The sequence below is a fragment of the Cyanistes caeruleus genome, chromosome 9 (assembly GCF_971803275.1).
Source record: "Cyanistes caeruleus chromosome 9, bCyaCae1.hap1.1, whole genome shotgun sequence".
Lineage (NCBI taxonomy): Eukaryota > Metazoa > Chordata > Aves > Passeriformes > Paridae > Cyanistes > Cyanistes caeruleus.
Genome location: NC_141709.1, coordinates 14,690,860 through 14,711,080, shown reverse-complemented (window position 1 = coordinate 14,711,080; position 20,221 = coordinate 14,690,860).

The window sequence follows — 20,221 nt, the reverse complement described above, 5'->3', positions numbered from 1 at the left end:
TATAAAGTCTCCACTGTCTTCTCTTTCTGCAGCCTTTCTCTATCATGCATTCACTTACACCTCAGAAATACCTTAATATAAAGACTTTCTACTCATCCTGCACATGCCCTGGTTCTTCATTGCTATATGCAATGTACAATCAATCTCTCTGCAAATGTAATAATATCACAGCCATTCTAGTGCCATCACATATTATAGTCCTTTTAGACAGTTGTAAATGACTGCAGAAGGTACAAGGCAGTCAGGAATCAGGCCTACAATACTTAAGAGTGATTACAATGAATATGACAATAATCCCTTTCTTTGTAAAACAAAATCCCGGGAAATGTGTGTACACGGAGGTTAAAGCCTCTTGGAGCAGCTGCTAAGATGCTGCTTAGACTACTCAATTATGCTATTAAACCAGCAGCAGCCACCCAGGTGATTTGATTCTCAGCACAGAAGCTGTGAAGTGCAAAGCAGAAGATGCTGATTTTAATAGCAGATCTAAGGCAGTCCGGCCAGCACAAGGTGCAACCACCATGAAAGAAGCTGTGCCAGCAAATTCTTCTGTTTCCCCAGTCACACCTGAATAGTCTAAACAACAAATGTAATTGTGGCAGCTAACATCCCAGACCTATCAAGTGACTCATGAAAGGCGCAGGGAGCTCTGACAAAAAACACTGGGAGCAATCCTTCTGCATGTGCCATTTTGTACTGTGATAATAAAATCAGTGGCAAAGCTACCCTTGAAGTCCAAGACAGCATTATTAATATTAATACTTTAAATTTGTCCAGTGTTATTTATCTTTTGGAGAGTTCTTTCAGACCTGCAGGATATAGCTCTCCTAGCAAAGAACAGGGAAGAGCTGACTTTTTTCTCCTGATGTATTGCTCTTTAGATATTCAGATGGGTAGCTACAGGGCCACAGCCAGGAAAGCTGTGTTTCCATTAAGTTATTGTATTCTATAGACAGGCAGTCTCCTTGTTTTTCACTTTCAGTACTCCACATTTCCTTTTTTAAGTCAGCTAATTTTACTTCTGCCTTTTTCACTTCAGCTCAATATCTAAGTTACAGTCCCAAGTCCAGTGCAGTTAACATCTTCCTCTCTGTCCTTCTTGCACTGTGTTTTCCCCTGCAAATTCACAGCACACAATTTATTTCCATTACCAGGACACCTTTCCTGACTAAAGCTGCTGTGACAGTCACACCAAGCACACAGTTGCAACACTTCCACTTCCATCCTCACTTCTGCCAGCAGCCACCAGGCAGCAATGACAATCCTCTTAGCATCAGCCCTCTCCTCCCTCATCTGTCCACAGGCTGCCCCAGTTTCCCTGAGCCCTGAATATCATCTCCCAGAGCTTTCCACCTGCCTGTTTTTCAAGGACTTTACCTGCACCTCTACAAATGCTCTTACATGCATCTACTTTTAGAATTAACAAAGCAAAGACCAATATTTAAATGAAGTAAAAAATGCAACACACAGTTGTTGCCCAACTGATGTGATAAATAACTACCTTTAAGCTGGTACAACATCACTGACTTAATCAAGTTGTCTTGCAGGCCAAAAATCCCAGCTAACATTTTATCTCAGCTCTAGAGCACACCACCTAAACCCACATGCTTTTACAGACAAACAGATGTAGCTGGGCTAGGCTTTTTACTAAGAGAAAAAGCAAATTAGGAAGGAACTGTAAAGCCTTTCAGAAAATTTCGTGCTTCAGGACATCAACTTAAAACAGACCAGCAAAGCCCTGAAACCAAACCAGGCAGAGGCAGACCTGAACCCCCACCCTCCCCTGGGGAAATTACTGCCCCTTATCATTTTAAGATGCCTCAGGCCACATTTTAATTGGGCAATGAATGCAGAAACTAATACAAAAAAAGACAGGTTTCAAAAATAGTTAAAAACTCAGGGAGATACCTGCTTGTTTGAGGGTCCTTCCCAGTGCAGGTCACCATGTGAGGGGTCCAGGAGCAGGGCAGCAGCCAGAGGTACCTGCGTGGAGCTGGGGGAGAAGAGCCTCACAAGGACCAGCAGGGCTGGCAGGGGACACAGGCACCCTCCAAAGGCAGGAGTCACTGAGCCAGGAGAGCTCTGAAGACAGCTCAGAAATTCAGAGGAAAGTCCCAGAGATTCAGAGAGAATCTGGTAGACCCTGAATTACAGACAGCTCCTGAATTGGAGCCAGCTGTAGTAAGAAACAGCCCTTGCCCAGGAGAGGACAGTCAGGGACACCAACACCTTCTGGGCCCTCAGCACCATCACAAAGTGCAGCTATTTCCCCAGTTGGGGTTGCAGCTGTCCCAAACAAGCATGCTGACTTCAACGATATAATTTCAAAGCATTAAATTTCCCCTAGCTCTTTTTACCAAGGAGCTTGCTGTTATTGTACAACTTTGTTCTTATTTATGGTTGAAAAAAAGGTCAGAAATTGGCTACACCTAATTTTCATCCCAAGTGTGTGCTAAAGGCATCAGTCACTCACACTGCACTTTCTATACCTTATAGACTGGAAACAATCTTCATGGGGCAAGGTAAGCAGCATTCCTCACCGCCTCTACAGCGACAGGGAAATGTGTAAGTGGCCTTACAAAGAGATATTTGTGGCTCAAAAATGAGTCTACAGCCTCCTTAAAAGTGCCCACAGAATTCTTCTATCTCACAAATTGAGAAACAAAGGAACTCAATAATTAAGGAGAAGATGTTAAGCTAGTGTAAAGCATTTAGATCCCCAATTTAGGTGCTGTGCTGAATGGTTTGCAAGACCCAGGACTTGGCACAGAGAATATCTGATTGATGCCAACAACTTTACACACATAATGCAGAAATACTTACTAGGAGATTGGAATTGAAGTATTTAGGATTATGACATGATATAAATCAAAGATTAGAATCTGAAGTAAACCATTCTCTAAATTAAACTGCTCCAGGGTGGAAAATCCCCCACCCTGAATAGTCATTTTTTGAATAGTATCAAATATTCTCTTCTATAGGTTTTAGTGTGTTGAACTACTGTTCTATACAATTTGGTACCCTGCCAGAAAAAGTGGACAATGACTGATGCCTTAGAGGACTTTCTGCCCCGTGACAGCTGCTCTGCTTGCATGAAGCGGCACAAAAGCTGAGGATATGGAGTTAAATTTTTCCTGATCCCTGAGGCAATCAATGTATTCCTTGGAGTATGAAATTTGATTACATTTATTATCTTAGCTTGCATAACTCTGACTGTCCTTACTGCATATAAAATATTTCAGTCCTGCTAGAGATCCTGTACAGCACTTGATAGCTTCCTCAGGCAGGAGTGCTACAGGTGGGTTGTGCTCAGAGTCCCCCAACCCAAATGTCAAAACATTAGATTTTATCTGTAAGAGTTTACACCATGGGCCAAGGTGGAAGTACATGATATTGGGGCAGCCTGGGGAAACTTCAACAGTCATTGTAATGCAGCACTTGTCCTAGAAGCAAAATATATTTATACTCCATCCTCAGTGGCTGTCAATGCAAGCCCTTTCAGGGACACTAATTTTAACCTCAAAATTTGACAAATGATTTTATACTTGGCAGAAAGAGAGAAACAGTCAATGAAACCTAACTGAATAAGAAATCACAGAATACCTGAAACGGAGAACATGTTTTTAATTGCTTACTTCACTCCCACCCTAACGTCTGTGTGTGATGGATGATGTGACAGAATAATCCTCACTAAATTCTAAGTAAATTAGAATTAGCAGAAGTGGCACTACATTTATCTTATTCAATAATGGTTCTTTGTTTCTCTTTGGTGTCATCCTTTGGTTTTCTAGTTGATGACATTATTCAGTGTGAGGGATGAGATAAAAAGTCTAGAAGATTAATAGGGTAGAGGGAAGGGGTGAAGGCCAAGTGTTCTTATGACATGCAGATTAAGTGTGTTAAAGAAACACATTATGATCAAAATATTTCTTTCTTAATGACAGCATTTGCTAAATTACCCATTGCAAGAAATTGTGCTTCTGAATGTAGCACAGTTTGGTTTCATGTGGCTGACAAAGGCACATGCACTGAAAAGGGAAACTTGCTTTTGTTTTCCTTTCTTTCCACAAAATGTCTTACTTTGTTGCCCACTGAAGAGGTGAAGAATAACAAAGCAAACTATTTAAGCAGTAGTGCATATGTTGTTCCAGAAAAAAAAGCTTGGTTGTTTGACAGTGGCTGTCCAACAATACCTAGATGGTCTCTCCCATATACCAGAATTACCAAGCTAATTCTGATAAATACTGCCTGGGAGAAAGCACAACATACTGAGCCACTGAACACCACAGCTGTGGGAAGCTTCCACTGTTCACTGTGCAAATAAATCACATTCACCACATTTGAGAATATAGCACTGACTTAAATGGCATCGTAATTGTAAGCTCATTTTTTCAGCAAATGCATGGAATGCTGCAACTCTCATTTACTGTGGTACTACAAGACTGCCTCAAATATAGGAATAATTATTTAACCAAAAACATGCTGCCAAGGTTGAGAGAAATTAATTTGGAAACAAATGGCATATTCATGAGTATGTTTCCTTTGCTATTTGTATGCCTCCAACACAATCCTAATAAGCATTTCTGAGGAATAATTTACTTGGTCATTCAATCTGAACATGTATTTGAAGGTTATTAAACTCAGACACATGTCCACAGAATTAATATATTGAAAACTCAATTAAATTTGAAATACAAAATCAGTCATCTAATTCTTAATACAGTCATGCTGTCTCATGACAGTAAAACAGAACAACTCTCACATCAGTTGCTGACACTGCATTCACCTCCTCTCAAACCTTGCTTTCTCTTTTGCCTCATTCCCAATTCAGTTAGCCATTTTTTGTTGCAGCTCTGAACACCTGCTGTACTAACAATCTTACTTCTGTTAAAGCTGAAAACCTCTGTGTGTATGTATAAAAAAAAATAATTAAAAAAGCATAAAAAAATATATAAGCAGCTGACTCAAAACATGTCATTAAGAGGCATAAATGCCAGTAGCAATTGATAGTTTTAAGTTTGTCCCCCTGTTTTGTTTATCCTAATCTTTCCTGAAAAACTTGAGGACTCTGATCAAATTTTCTTGGAAAAACTGTGCAGTTTTTTGACCTAAAAATTGATCTGAAGGTGCAAGAGCTGAAGACTGAAACAGTACCAAAACAACCTCTGAGCACATCCATGAATGTCTGTTTTAATATAAATAACAGATATTAATGGCACCAATTTGTTTGAAGGTTATTTATACAAACATTTAGATGCTGACAACTTTCTGCTAACAGAAGAATTTAACTTAAGGTTTAATTCAATCTTACAACTCTCTTATTTTGCGGATGCAAAATCTTTGTAAGATCATAAGAAATATGAATTTTGTGACTTTCTATTAATATAAAGGATCCACAAAAATAAAATATATTTTCATATATTTCATGACCAAGATCTACAGCTCAAGTTTATACACCCTGAAAGATTTATGAACTAGTTAGATAGATGAAGATTCATGGCAGCAAATTTGAGTTGTGACAGTTAAAAAAATTGATGGATTGTCAGAAATAATAAATACAGGAAAATACTTCAGGTCTTATTAATTCTCATATTTTATTTTAAGCATCAATAATTTCCATGTCTAAAAGCATAAATGCAATTAATTAAATTGCAATTAAAGAATATTCTCTTTCAACACACCAGATTAATTTATCTCAGACAGATTGTGCTTGTATTCTTAACTCTAAAATGTAAAGAAATTTACGGGAACTTTCAAGCTGGATAGCTCTGGACATGCAGGGCTACTTGGAGCTACTGTCCTTTTAGCTGAGTCAATAAAGACAGAATTAACAGTTCTGCCTGTGCTATTGTGGGTTTAAAAAATATTCAAATCATTCTGCAGAACAAGGGTACAGTAACTAAATGTGTGTTCCATTTTATTTTGAAGCACTCACATTCTCTTTTACTGACAACAAAGAAATTCTAATAAATGAATATATAAATCATATAAAAATGCAAAATAACTATAAAATGAGCTCATTTATGATAGTTTTAGGATTTTGCTATGAGGCTGTATTAAATTTTTTTTTAAAATAATATATATATGTAGCCATTTGAATATTAAGCATAGGATTTTCAGAAGTACCCAGGTGAAGAACAAATACTTCCTTGTCATTCACTGGATTAGTTTTCCTGATAATGTCTTTGTATAGTGGCACACTGCTACCCAGGGAGCCCCTGCACAGAGACCTCAACAAATTAGAGGTGGTCAGTCACCAGCTGTATGAAACTCAACAAGGGCAAGTGCAAGATGCTGCACCTGGGATGGGCAGACAGGATGTGCAGTTGGACTGGGGAATGAGAGGCTGGAGAGCAGCACCATGGAAAGGGCCCTGGGATCCTGGTCGATGGCAAGCTGAACACGAGCCAGCAGTGCCCTGGCAGCCAGGAGGGACATCCCTGTCCTGGGGGCACCAGGCACAGCATCACAGCCGGGCGAGGGAGGGGATGGTCCTGCTCTGCTCTGCACTGGGGCGGCCTCACCTCCAGGGCGGGGCCAGTTTTGGGTGCCACAATATAAAACTGACACTGAGCTGTTGGAGAGCATCCAAAGGAGGCCACAAGGATGGTGAAGGGCTTTGAGGGGAAGCCATGAGGAGTGGTCACTTGGCTGTTCAGCCTGGAGGAGAGTGGGGGAGGACCTCACTGCAGTTATAACTTCCCTGTGAGGGGAAGAGGAGGGGCAGAAACCAGTCTCTTCTCTGGGGTGACAGTGACAGAACATGAAGGAATGGCCTGAAGCTGTGTCAGGGGAGGTTTAGGTTGGAGATCAGGAGAAGGTTCTTCACCCAGAGGATGGTTGGGCACTGGGACAGGCTCCCCAGGGCTGTGGTCACAGCCCCAGCCTGACAGAGCTCAAGAAGCATTTGGATAACGCTCTCTGGAAAATGGTGTGTTTCTTGGGGATGGTCCTGTGCAGAGCCATGAGCTGGTCTCAATGATTCCTGTGGGTCTCTTCCAACTCAACATATTCTGTGATTCTGTGATTCAACCTGTCAGTAGAGACTCACTTTGGTTTGAGTGGGAAAATCCTTCTTACTTACTTTCAGCTGAAGTTACAAAAGATTAACCTGAAAAGAAGTTGTCTGACAAAGCATCACCTGCCCAGGAATACCACTGCTCCCCGTTGCTGATAGAGCAGAAAGAAGCAGCTCAGTTTAGGAAAACAAAGAGGTCCTGGCTCTGAATTCAGGGTCTGTGGGATGATTTTGGTGCCAATGTGAACATTCTGCAGACTCACAGATGCAATCCCCTGGAACTTGCTTTTGCAAATTAGAAGATTGTGCATGCTTGTATATATTGTTGAGTATTCTGGTTATTTTCAAATTCTTAGCTGCTGTTACAATGAACATTGGACACCATATAATAACATCAAAGTGTTTATATAATGACAAAAGTGGATATTCAGACATGTCTTTTCCAACTACTTTTTGAATTGTGTTCACTGCAGAAATGTCCTGTGACAATCTCTGAGAATGGCAATCCAGCTAATACAATGCTTTCTCTGCCTTGCTATAAGGACAGCATCACAAACTAATTTTTGCATCTGGCAGAAAATTGAATTTTGTTTGGGAAATTCAAGGCAATAATATTCACATTATACACATGTGCATATTTTTCCTCTTTATTTCATCTTTGTCAGAAAGATCTCATCTATTCAGGATGAAATTTCATTCTTATTCAATAAAAATGCAGTGATTCAAAGTTTACACTTGAAAAGTGTCAAAAATAGACACTAAAGTGGTCATTCAGTTGTGTAACTTTTAATCAGGAAACTAGTATCATTTCAGTAGAGTCAAACCCAGTAAAATTGCTTTTCCTTCTATCAACTCTGAATTTGGATATTTGACTTCAAAAGGACTTTTATTAAAAGTTAAGGTACCACTGGCTCACAAGGCTGGAGGTACAGATTTAAAATATTACTGGAGGGGAAAAATAGGCTGACACAGTTGAGGCTTGGAGTGAACGAGATCCAGGTTACATTCCTGTTGGGGATGCTACATTACTTTCAGGTGCTGGAGAAATCACTTAAGATTTCATGTTTTGGTCCTCAGGGATGGAAACAAAGGAATCCTTTCCATCCTTATAGATGGTGTTCCCTCAGCTTTCATAAATTTCTTACCTTATGAATGTATGTGTGCATGTGTACACATGCATGTGTACACATAATACGTATTTAAATGATCATCTACACACATATACACACATATACAGTCTCCCCTTGAAAAGCAACTCTGGTGTGGATTCCAAGCACTAATGTTATATAAATCAGAATTTAACTATCTCAGTGCAGAAGCAAAGGGGTATGGAAAGAGAACTTGCCAGTGTTTCTGGGTGTCTATTTCTGTCTGCCTACACGGTTGCCCTGTGTTTAATCCAAATTATAGTGAAAAGGGAGGGAAACATAAAACCAGATAACACATGGATAGCTTAACATTTCTGACTTTGAAAAGGGAAAGTGAACAACCCTTTTTCACTGCTGGTATCCTAAAACAAGGACATAAAACATAAGAAGTGACATAATTTACTTTGACACACCATCATTATTTGTTATGATAAATTAATAAGCAGCACCTTTGGGTGCTGCCAATTCATTCCGTTCCCATCACAGCTGATTAGAATTTCTGAATAAGATGTAATAAAATGGAGAGCGCATTAATATATGATAGTTTCCATTGTTTATTTAATACTGAACAATTACTGCTTTTTTACTTCACCCAATCACAATTTTCTCATAAACAGTGAGCATTTCTACCTCTTGCTTACAGGGTTGATATGGAAAGAGTCATTACTCACATTTTATTATTGCCCAGAGCTTTTAGCTACTGTGAAATAGAGGAGTTGTGGTGATTTAAATATGTAACATAAAGTCTAACTAATCACATTTGTTCAAAAGATCTATGATTAGCATTTTTAAAGCAAAATCACCATGTCCAAACACTCTATAAATTTATTCTTAGAATACTGTACCCTCATTAATGATATTTCAATAATGTGTACACTGTAGATAACTTCTCATCAGCTTGAATATTACAAATATGAGTAGCATTCTTGAATCATCTGTATTCCACTCCAACAGCACTGGCTTTTGCAGAATATGTTCAGGCCACCCTAAATTAATTTCTCACTCTTCACCCACTGCAAAAATAAAAATACTGCAACTTAATTTTTTTAAAACTCTCTGATTGCCATCATCCTGTGGCAAGTTGCAGATTTCTTTTCCTGTTACTACTGTACATTATTGCTTAGTATCCCTTCTTTTTTAAGTTTACTGCTACTACATCTTTGCTTCTGGAAATTGCAGGAATACTCTCCTGTAGTAGGCATATAGACACTTTAACCAATAACTTTCCAGAGGAAACAACACTATCTCTGCTTTATTCTCTCAAATCTTCATTAAAGGGCCTGATTTTATTCTATTCTAATTATTTCATGTAATTCTAGCAATTTAAAGAGTATTTTCATATTTTGTACCCACTATTTGCTGCTGAGGGCGGGTAAATGCTTACTGCACATGGGAACCAGTCCTAAAGGGTTAAATGAAGGCCTAGCTGAATTGTGATCAATGCAGCTACTGACTTCAGTCAACCCAAAATCCCATTTTTGCTCCATTATTTATGCTGAAGATCTTCACTGTATGCTGAACTTTTCCTGCTAACAGGCAGGAATATAAATATAAATAAAGTTGGATAATAAAAATATAATAAAGTTGGACAGTGTGAATGCCGTATTTGCTGGCAGGAATCCCCCAGTTCTACTGCTGGTGCTGATATTCCCACTGTGTTTTTGGTAAGTTAATAAGTTTAATTTTGTAGGAGCTGTGGGTACTAAACGTACTGAAAATCCAAGCTTTTTTGATGGGTTTAAATCACCTAATTTCGGGGAGCTAGGCCCCCTGCACCACTTGGAAATTTCAGATAATAGTCTTGCAGTTACATTATCAGGATTATTATGCTAATACAAGAAAAATTGCTGAGAATTACTATCCTATAGAACCACTTACACATAAACTTTAACTCAGACTTTCTGTGGGATATTTGAAACCACAAGAATAAAAAATTTGTGACCAGGCAAATGTCTGCCTTCTCTACACTTTGGAGTCTGATTATGGGTAAACCATAGTAAAAACCTAGGGAAACCTTTCCCATTAATATTCACTGGAACTATATTGTCTAGATAAACACTTTTAGGGCTTTTATTTGCATAAGAATGTCTCATAGTCCTTAACAGTTTTCATCTGCAGATCACCTTTGGGACTTTCTATTCTTCTCTGAAGCCAAAACAGAAAGTAAATGGGTTTGGCCAAGGTCAGACAGAAATTTGGGCTGAACTGAAAACTGAAATCTTTAAATGACATGGCTTTTGCTCCTACCAGTTTTTCTTCCACCATTCTGTGTTGTAAGACAGATTTTTTTTTTCTGAAGTTATTATTGCCTTGATTTCTTGTGTCACAGAAATAAACAGGGCATGGGGAAGCTCAGCAGAACGTGCAGCACACGTGGGGAACAGCAGTTTTCAGAAGCTGTGATTCAAAGGCTCCTGGAGAGAGCCTGCTGCAGCTCCTCCCAGCACAGCTCTGTGCCACCTGCAGCCATCAAGGGTGGCTGCATTCACTGCCCAAGCTGTTGTAGCCCGGAGGCAAAATCAAGGGAATTAAGCTTTTTAAGTTCCTCTTCCTTCTTGTAGCTGTTGCCCAGGCAGTTTTCTACGTATAGAAAAATTAAAGAGGTAAATACGTAATACGTAAAGAGGTAGCCAGCAACTCTCTTGGGAGAAGATCTCCTGTGTGCCACAAGTTTTGGCCAGCCCCAGAGCCTCGTGGTCTCCCTCTGTGGAAAAGGCAGCACAATTTTTGATGTGCTACAAGCACCACTGTTGGTGGTGTTCACCTCAGACGTGATGGAGAATTGGACAGATGTTCTTTTTATGTATCTTTGGTAGAAAGTCAGCATTTCATGGCACTTGGACCACTTCCCTTTATTTAATTAAGAAATGATGAAATGTGGGGAGTGATGGATGGAAAGGGAGCCCAAGTGAACGACTCCTTCAGATAAATGGACACTGCATTAGGGGTTAAGTGCCACATGGCTGTACAGACTGCTGACACAATCATTGTAATTTCACAAAATAGCTTGTTCTTAAGAGACACCCTGAAGTCTTCATGTGTTTTGAAAAAAGAGAAAGAAAGAAAGAAATTTTCCTCCTAAGTCTGTCTAATCTTCTTAACTGTATCAAAAGGCATGGGAAGATTTAGGAAAATGAAGCTCAGAGGAGAAGAAAGAGCCAGTCAAAGGATTTTTGAAAGGATTAAATATTAGTAGGGGATGATATGAAGGAATACAATAGAGCCACAAGGTTTGAAGATTTACCTGTTCTCTGCCATTAGGTGCAATGATTATTTCCTCATCTGCCATTGGGAAGAGATGCTTTGAGGGTAGAAAAGGCATTTTTGTAATCCTAACCATCACTCTTACTGTTATTATTAAACCCTTACATAAGGGAAATCCAATAGGTTCTTTGATAAGCAAAGACTATATTAAAGAGGGATTTCACTTGCAAATATACAGCCTGTAAACATGAGAGACAAAAGGTAATACAAAAAAATACAAACCAACACTGAAAAACCTCATGCAGTTAACTTTTTTTTTAAAATTATTGCTGTCACAGATTTAAATTGCAATTAGCATTTAGAAGTATTGTACCAATGAGATGGGGTTCTTCTGTTTCAGGGATACAAACTTAAAAGCATCTGTGCAGTGATTATGCAAAGCTTAGCAAAGCCTACTCTGATAAGACTTAATGTTGGCAAATATGAACGACAAATGATGGACAAAAGAGCATCCAGGCACCTGGACAAAACCCAGAAAGTCTAGCTCAGCCATTTTGGATGCTTGAACATTCCCATTAGAGTTTAACACATATGTATTGCTTGTTCTTTTAAAGAATGCTTTATGAGCAATAATGTAAAAGTTACATGCAGCTTGAAGAGAGTTAGAGCAGGTTTATACAGGTATCCATAATTCTGTGACAGGTTCTAACTTTAGTTTCTATGTTCATGCCTTCTTCACACACAACTCTGAATTTCATGGATTCTTGTTCCATATGGCATAAATATGGCATTTCATGGTTCCATATGGCATTATGGGCTAGATGTTCAAGGTGCATTGGGTGACATTTGGCCCAAAGTACTTCATATTGGAAAACTTGCTCCTACTATTCTGTCAGTACTTACTGTCCTTTTGGATAAACTGATCTGGCTGTGAGACACTGAAATTTTATGGATTGAAAACAACAATAACAACAACAAATCTTCCTATTCTTTTTCTCATACCATCTTCCATCTCTTACTCCTGACATTCTTCCCATCCCTCAGCACATTGTTGACAATACCTACAGACAGGAGATGGGCCAAGTCTGTTAGGTCTATCAACCAATCCCTCTCCTATCATTCAAGTAGTTCAATGTTATCTGTGAGGAAGTATAAAGGGAAGAAATACAGGAAATATATTCCCACAAGTTTTTAGCACAAATAATAGAAAAAGAAGGAGTTGAAAAGCTTCTCACCAAATACATAAAATGTTGGTGTCATGCTGAGGGAAGAGAAGGGGAACAAAGGCCAAGCAGCTAACTCTGATACTAATAAGTCAACATTTGTCAAGTGTGAATGGTGTTGGTATAACCAATCATAGACAGATTCTACACTTAAATTCAATACCAAGAGGAGTTGGGTTTTCAATCTTTGGCTTGACAAAAGAAAATATTAGCACAAATATACTATAGTATATTTGCTACAGTAAAAAATTAATTTATCATGAATCATTAACATTCAACTACCATTCTCAGATATACATGTAGATTAAATATCATTGATATTTGGAATAGTTATACCAATGTTTGCACTACAAAGTGTGCATCCCAAAATAACTGTAGGCAATAACTGCTAGTATTCAAAGGGTTTCAAATGAAATCTCCACCTGGTTATAAGCAGTATTTTATTGGGATCAATTGGGAAGCCAGTAACTGTGCATAGTTTGGATCAATCGTTGTTCTCTGCAGCAGTGCTGAGGAACTGTCAGTTCCATTGCTGGAAATGATCCTTATAATGTTACCTCAATCAAAAGATATAATAATAACATTGATTTCAAATCCAGCTGTTAGTTTTCCAATAAACTCCAGACATAACAGCAGCTATTCTTTCTCCATGAACCATATTTTGACCGTGACCTCTTTGTGAGACTGCATCCTAGTGGGTTATTAGTAAAAAGAACACAACTTACAGCTTTTCTCCTGGTTTTCATTTAGTCAAATTATGTATTATTTCCTTGCCCTTAATAGCAGAATCTACCCTTTCATTTATTTAACCTTAGCCAGAGAGGAAAAAAAAGCTTTTACAGTCCAGACAAGAAATCTGAATAAATTGGTACAGTGAGTATAAAGTCTACAGGGTAATGTATAAATGTAGATTCTGCTTTTCATTATAAAATACAGCCATGAAGTACTTATATGTAAAAGCTGCACTAAATTTTAACAATACACCACCGTTGCAAATCTATATTTTAAAGTGCTGGGATGTTTTCTGCTACCAAATAAATTTTTATCTGTGAAATAGAAATATGACCTCAGAAGCCTATAAATATGGGCTTTCCTTGCCTTGGAAGGTTGTGAGATTTATCTAAATATGAATTGTAGGTAACAGCAATGACACACTGTAACTTACCATGATTAGGTGAAGATAGTAACATCTAGAGAACTGTTTCCTTGTATTACAGGAGTCATCTTTGTGGGAGGATAAAAAGAAAAATGTAATGTATAACACACCAGGAAAAGAAAACAACTCTCCACTCTGTTTTTTCATCACCTCAAAGTATATGAATCCCCATTTGATATTTCAGGGTGATATATAGTAAACATTTGTGGGAAGGGGTATATGTAGCAAATGTTATTTAAACTAAAAAATCATGCAAATTCACAAGGACTTCATTTTTTTTTTTTTACTTATTTTACTCTTCTCTCACTGTTAAAAATGGTCTGTGCATTCAATAGCATTTCTCATCCAGCAACCTCAATATGTATGTTGTAAAGATGAATGGATGAGGTGTTCAGAGTTAATGATCTGTATCATATTGCATCCATTTAGCTAAAGATATATAATCCCACACAGTTTGGTTTATATTGACTCTTATTCAAGAACTACATATTTGAAAGGCCATCATGCTCTCCTGACAGGTTAGAAGATGAGAATAAATAAGACAATATACTCAGCTTTCTGTTTTATAGATAAAGTCTACAGGCTATTTGATAGTTTTACTTCTTATATTTTACAGTGATATTATAGTTATTTATTACCAAATTACAGTCACATTGCATTTTATCACTTTAACTTTTTGTGCTTTGGAAACATTTGTAGTTCATTTTATTTCTGCTAGCATAAACATATTCTGTGTCTGAGTGTGCATGAGTATATATTCTGAATAAATCTGATTTCAATGATTTTTATGCATCCTTATCAACTGCATCCTTTTATGTCTACAGAATGAGAGTCTCTTCAAAGTAACAGTTACCACAAAGAAATGATGCAATTTTAAATAAAATAATTGCAAGAGGACTTAGACGGTATTAGGTGCAGTTTTTGGAAGAGGAATGATTTAGTATGTTTCCTGAGCTCAGAGCTTTCTTCTGTTTCTTGGTTAATGCTGCTTTTTAGGATTATACTGTTGTGCTTTAAGTCAAGTGAGGAAGTTTGTGTTTGTTATTTCCTCAGCTGTGTTGGGTCAAGAGGGCTGGACTGGCTATGCCACATTCAGAGAGGACATTTTCACCAAGCATCAAAAGAAGACTGTAAAATGAACAATGATATTAATTTTCTGACCTTTGTCCTTTTTGTTTCATCTTTATCATCTCAAAAATAATTTGTAACCTCCAGTATGCTACTCTCAATAAGGGCAGATAGACTTTCACAAAATTACCATTGTCAGGTTTCATCTTAAATATGTGCTGTCTCCACAGTCTATGGTCCAATGTTTATATTTATCATATAATAAGTTCCAGGTGCTGAACACATGAACACGAACATGCATCTAGGCAGTGTAGAACAAACTGTCTGCAGGGTCCTAAATATACATTTGTGAATCATCTGTGCTCTCAGAACCAACACCACTGATACCTAAGTGTGATGCCAGGAAGAAATGTTAGTAATTTTTTGAGATAGACCAACATCTCAAAATATCCTTTTACCACAGAAGAAATATAAGTTCTTCAATGGTAAAAGGAAAATTAATATCAAATTAATAGCTAAATGATTATGAAAATCACTTTTCACAGTGGTTGGAGGGGATTAGCTGTGGAGATCTACAAGTATCTGCAAGAGAACTGGTGTCCCTCAACATATTTATTAATGATCCAGAAAGAGCCTCTGCAGTGACAGGATGAAATTCGCTGATGTGATAAAATTATTCAAGGTACTAAAGACAATATCTGCAAAAGGCTTAAAAGGAATTTATGATACAGAATGACTGAAAGATAAGAGTGGTGGATAAAATTCAGCATCAATAAATTCAAAGTAATGTATCTAGAAGAGAACCAGTTCTAACCACATGGATACACTAATGGTATCTAAATTAGCCAGTACTCAGAAAAGAAATCTTAGTGTTTTCACAGGCAGACAATAAAAGGGTTACATTAAAAAACAGATGATGATAAAGGTGATTATGAATTGTTAAAACAGAATTGAAGAACTAGTCAGAAATTACCACTGGTGTCACTGCATCATCCCTTGGTTTACTTGTACCTTGATTATTGAATGCATGCTCATTTTCTTCACCTCAAAAAAGATACATCAGAATTAAGAAGACTTAATGAAGATTAACAATTATGATTAGATCTAATAGATCATCTTTTTTGAAGGAAGAGATTAGATAAGATAGGATATTTTAATTTGGAAATGAGATATCCCAAGAAAAATATGATAGAAAATTACTTAAAAAATATTAGACCAGAACAACGATAGATAACTATTTTACATTACTTTTACAAAAAAATAATGAGGAACATAGAATGATAGAGTTAAGAAACAAATATAAAACTACTAAAAGTGCTTATCACAAAGAATGCATAAGCAAATAGATTTTGCTTATATATTTGCAGATAGACTGCTGCACAATATTCTTGAGTAACAAAGCAATTAGTTGTTTGGTTTGGTGGGGGCTTTTTTAATAGCACTATTTGAAGAAAAAATCTCCATATGCTACTAAACACCGGAGTCTATCTTAGCAACTCCATTAGGCAGAGGTTGCTGGAGAAATAAGGCTATCAGAGACAGTTTGAGCTCTTGTTCTGTCCTTGAAGTCTTTTCTTCAGCTTTTAATGAAGCAGGTTGCATGTTGTGCTCTTTCCATACACTGCCTCATTGACAAGTTCTCAGCAATATAAACGTTTGCTTTCCAAAGTATGAGTGTACCTTCCAGCACATGAAGAGAAACTACTGTTGAATACCAGAGATTACATCAGTTCTACAGATTTTTAAATGATCTCAGCTGAAGAAACCTGTCTGACAAGGCAATTGCTGTAGGTGTCACTATAAACAGTGTCAGTGCCTGGCACCAGCCGTAAATAAATCACTGAAATTACTTCCATTCCTGTCCTTCAATAGGCTTTTATCTTAACACACTAGAACCAGCCATGCAGACCCAGATTCACAAGGCAGGGAGAATTTGAAGATGCATCTCGAGTCGTGAGGTGCAAAGTGACAGGGACGCACAGAGCTGTGCTTGCAGGCCGCTTTGTGCAACACCAGCTTCAAAGAAGGAACTGTGAGAACATTTATCTCTAACTTCCCTGGGTTATGAGGCACAGACCATGTCAGTGTTCAGTGACACACAGGGTCAAAGAGCTGCAGCTTTTCAAGCTTTGATGAGCCACACTCCCTGCTTCTGGAAGGGCCTGGCTCTGAGCCCTCATGCTGCTAATACAGAAACAACGTGAGAGAGACTGAGACAGGAGGCTGGAGTGTGTGAAAGGTGTGCTTCTATATTTCACAGATAGCTGCAGTTTGCAGATGCAGAGGAAGGTCAGAGCTGAGAGGCTAGAAAACAGTGGAAAAGATATAGTCCTCATGTGCAAAGGTACAGAGTAACATGCAAAGTCAGGGGACATCACAACTCCTGACCAGGTGACATTCTGGATCACTGCGTTAGTCCAGCCAGCCCAGTTATCTGCAATCCTGAAAAACACAGGTGCTCACAGCAGAATAAAGAAGAATGCCCATATCAAACAGAAAATTTTAGCATAAATTTTCTTAACATTTGTCCATGACTTCTTACTCACCTCTAGATGGAAAATCTCTTCAGAAAACAATCATACACTTCGTCTCCTTCCTGCCCAGAAAATCAAAACTCACTCAAATAACCCTAACACTAATGCAGATGATGTGACCTGTTGGATTTTTACTTGCTCATTTACATGAACTGTTGAGAGCTCAAAAGGGTCTGGAAATCATGATAAAGGGGTCACAAAACATTTTCAGTGTGTGTTTTGACAGAAGACAACCTGAGCAGGATATATCAATTCATGAAAACAGTGAAAACCTTTGGGCTGAAAGGAATTTGTTTTCCCAGTGAGTCCATTCTGCCACAATATTCCTGGAGCAGACTATAGGATTCAGCAGACTATCGACAGTCTGTTTCATTATGAGGCCTTGCTACCAGATTTCTAAATAAAAGAATGAATACTGCTTCCTTTAACCCATATGGTTATGGTTTATGGTTTCCATAAATGTGGAAAATAATCATGACTGGGGGCTGTGAGTCACATTTGCTTCTATTTTCTTCTTCTCAAGAAACAAATGTAAGTTATCACTAAATTAAGAAATGAGCCTTGATGAGGTAAAATATTACACGTTCTGCTAAGCAGTGTCCCCATGGAAAACTCATCCTGTGTCATTCTTGCTGCTTGGTAATATTTCTTTTTCTCTTCTACAACTGCACAAGTGTGTAAAACTTCTCTTACTGCTTGTTATAAATGCAACGGCAAATTAAAGATTAACAAAGATTAATTTATTATAAATTAATAAAACAACAAACAGTGAGGAAAAAACCACAATAAATGGACAGCGCAGCGCTGGGTGGACAGGGTCTATACGCAAGGTATAGGTGTTCCCAAATCCACGTCTGAGGGTCCCCTGGCCTGGGTTTTTATAGGGATTTTATGTCCCCAGGCTAGAATTCCAACCAGTTTCCATTCACCAAATGTCCCTGATTGTCGGGTGAATGGATTTCCTGGCCTAGAACATTGAGTCAGTAAGTATCCGGGCAGAGTCTCCTCAAATGTAAAGTGAGTCTGTATGTATTTTAACATATTTCATCACAGCGGGATTGAGAGATCCGGGCTGGTGCCGATGGATATCTCAGAGGAGTAGTCTCTTCTTTGTCTTTCTTGATTGAGTTTCTGTAGTATGGGTTTGGCAGGTGTGGTGTTCGATTCTGGCAACGACCATCTTCCTGGGGCTCGTCCCTTTTGTCTTGCTTGATGGTCTCCGGCCGAAATCGGCCGGGCGTTGCCTTTCTCTGGAGGTAGACTTTTAGGCTGGTTCTTTTGTTTCTGTGATGGCCTGTGTCCTGTCTTTTCCTCCGAGTTGATGAGTCTGCTGAAACCTGTTATCTGGGGGGGGTTCTTTTGCAATTCGTGGTTTTTGGAAAAGGAATTCTATCTCGACCGGGAGGAGAATTCCTTATTCCATACTTACATTTAGTTATAATTATACATACTTTATTTAAACTTCTTATTCCGAATTTTTATTTACCCAATTCTTTATTACAGTCCCCCACCTAATAATTTGAACACATTAAAAATTCGTGTTTTCATACTTTTTTCAGAGGAATATCAGGTTAAATAATGTCGTTTTCCTCTTGGTCTAATTCTTCTATATTTTCTGTGGACAACATATGTTTATTTTCAAATTCCCTCAATGCCTTAACCGCATTTCTATTCTCTTTTTCTTCCTCTAACTTCATGATTTTTGAAAGAAGGGTAGTGTTTCCCTGTGCCTTTTCTGGGTCTATTGGGAGAGAGGCAATCTGCATTCCTTGAACGACAGAATGTATCAGTCTGATCAGACAAGGAATCAGGCAGGGTAGGAAGATGACTCCGGCAATAGAACATCCTATAAAGAATACTAGCGTTTTCCACCATGCCCCTTGCCCAAAAATTTGATCCCACCAAGAGGCTTGGAGAATCGAATTCCACTTCTGGACGGGTACATGGGCTACTTTCTTTATTTCAGCGGCTAGACCCTTTATAGTTTCTCCGAAGTCATCTATCTCCATGCAACACTCTGACTCGTTATATCTGCCACACACTCCTCCCTCCTCAGCTAGCAAATAGTCGAGAGCGAGTCTGTTTTGGTAGACAAAAGCTCTCATCTGAGAATGTTGTTTTGCTAGGAGTTCCAGGGCTTCTGAAGTGTGATTTGAAACAACTTCTACCACAGCCTGTAACCGAATGAGCCGATTAAGGAGGTAGATTGGGGTCCTGTATCCCCAGCTGCCATCATTTGCCCATGTTGCCGGTCCATAATATTGTATGATTCTTTCGGCGGGCCATTCCTCCCCCTTCCACTGGTGGTTACCTCCGGCTATTGGTAGTTCTCGTTTCAATTCCCTCTTTTGTCGGGCTAGGGTTTCAAAGAGGGGAGCACCTAAAGACCTGCTTTCATCTTTAGGTAGTGTAAAGAAGAAAGGCCGAATTATTCCGAGTGTGCATGACCCTTTCCAATTTCTGGGCAATTCACTGTATGCTTTTTTCCCGCATATCCAGTAAATCCCATCCGGTGCCTTCCAATCTCTGTTAAGTTTTGCCGGGTCCTCCCAATATTCCCTCAGGCCAAGAAAGGCATGGAAGGGATTTGCCCCGTCCTGTTTGTTCCAACATAGACCAATTAGATCTATCCATTCGCAATTATTTTCCCGAGATTGGCTCCAATAGCCCTCGGGTGATTCCGGCTGCCAAATTTTTGTCTTTTTATCTGAATTTACCGAGAGAGTTTTTACACACGGGGTGTAACCAACTAGCTCGGTGAATTCCCTTCCTTCCCGACTGACACAAAAAGTTCCAATGATCCTCTTGTCAATTACCCACCCCTCTGGTCGCCGGGTTGTTTTGGATAATTTTAATCCTGTCCACTTAAG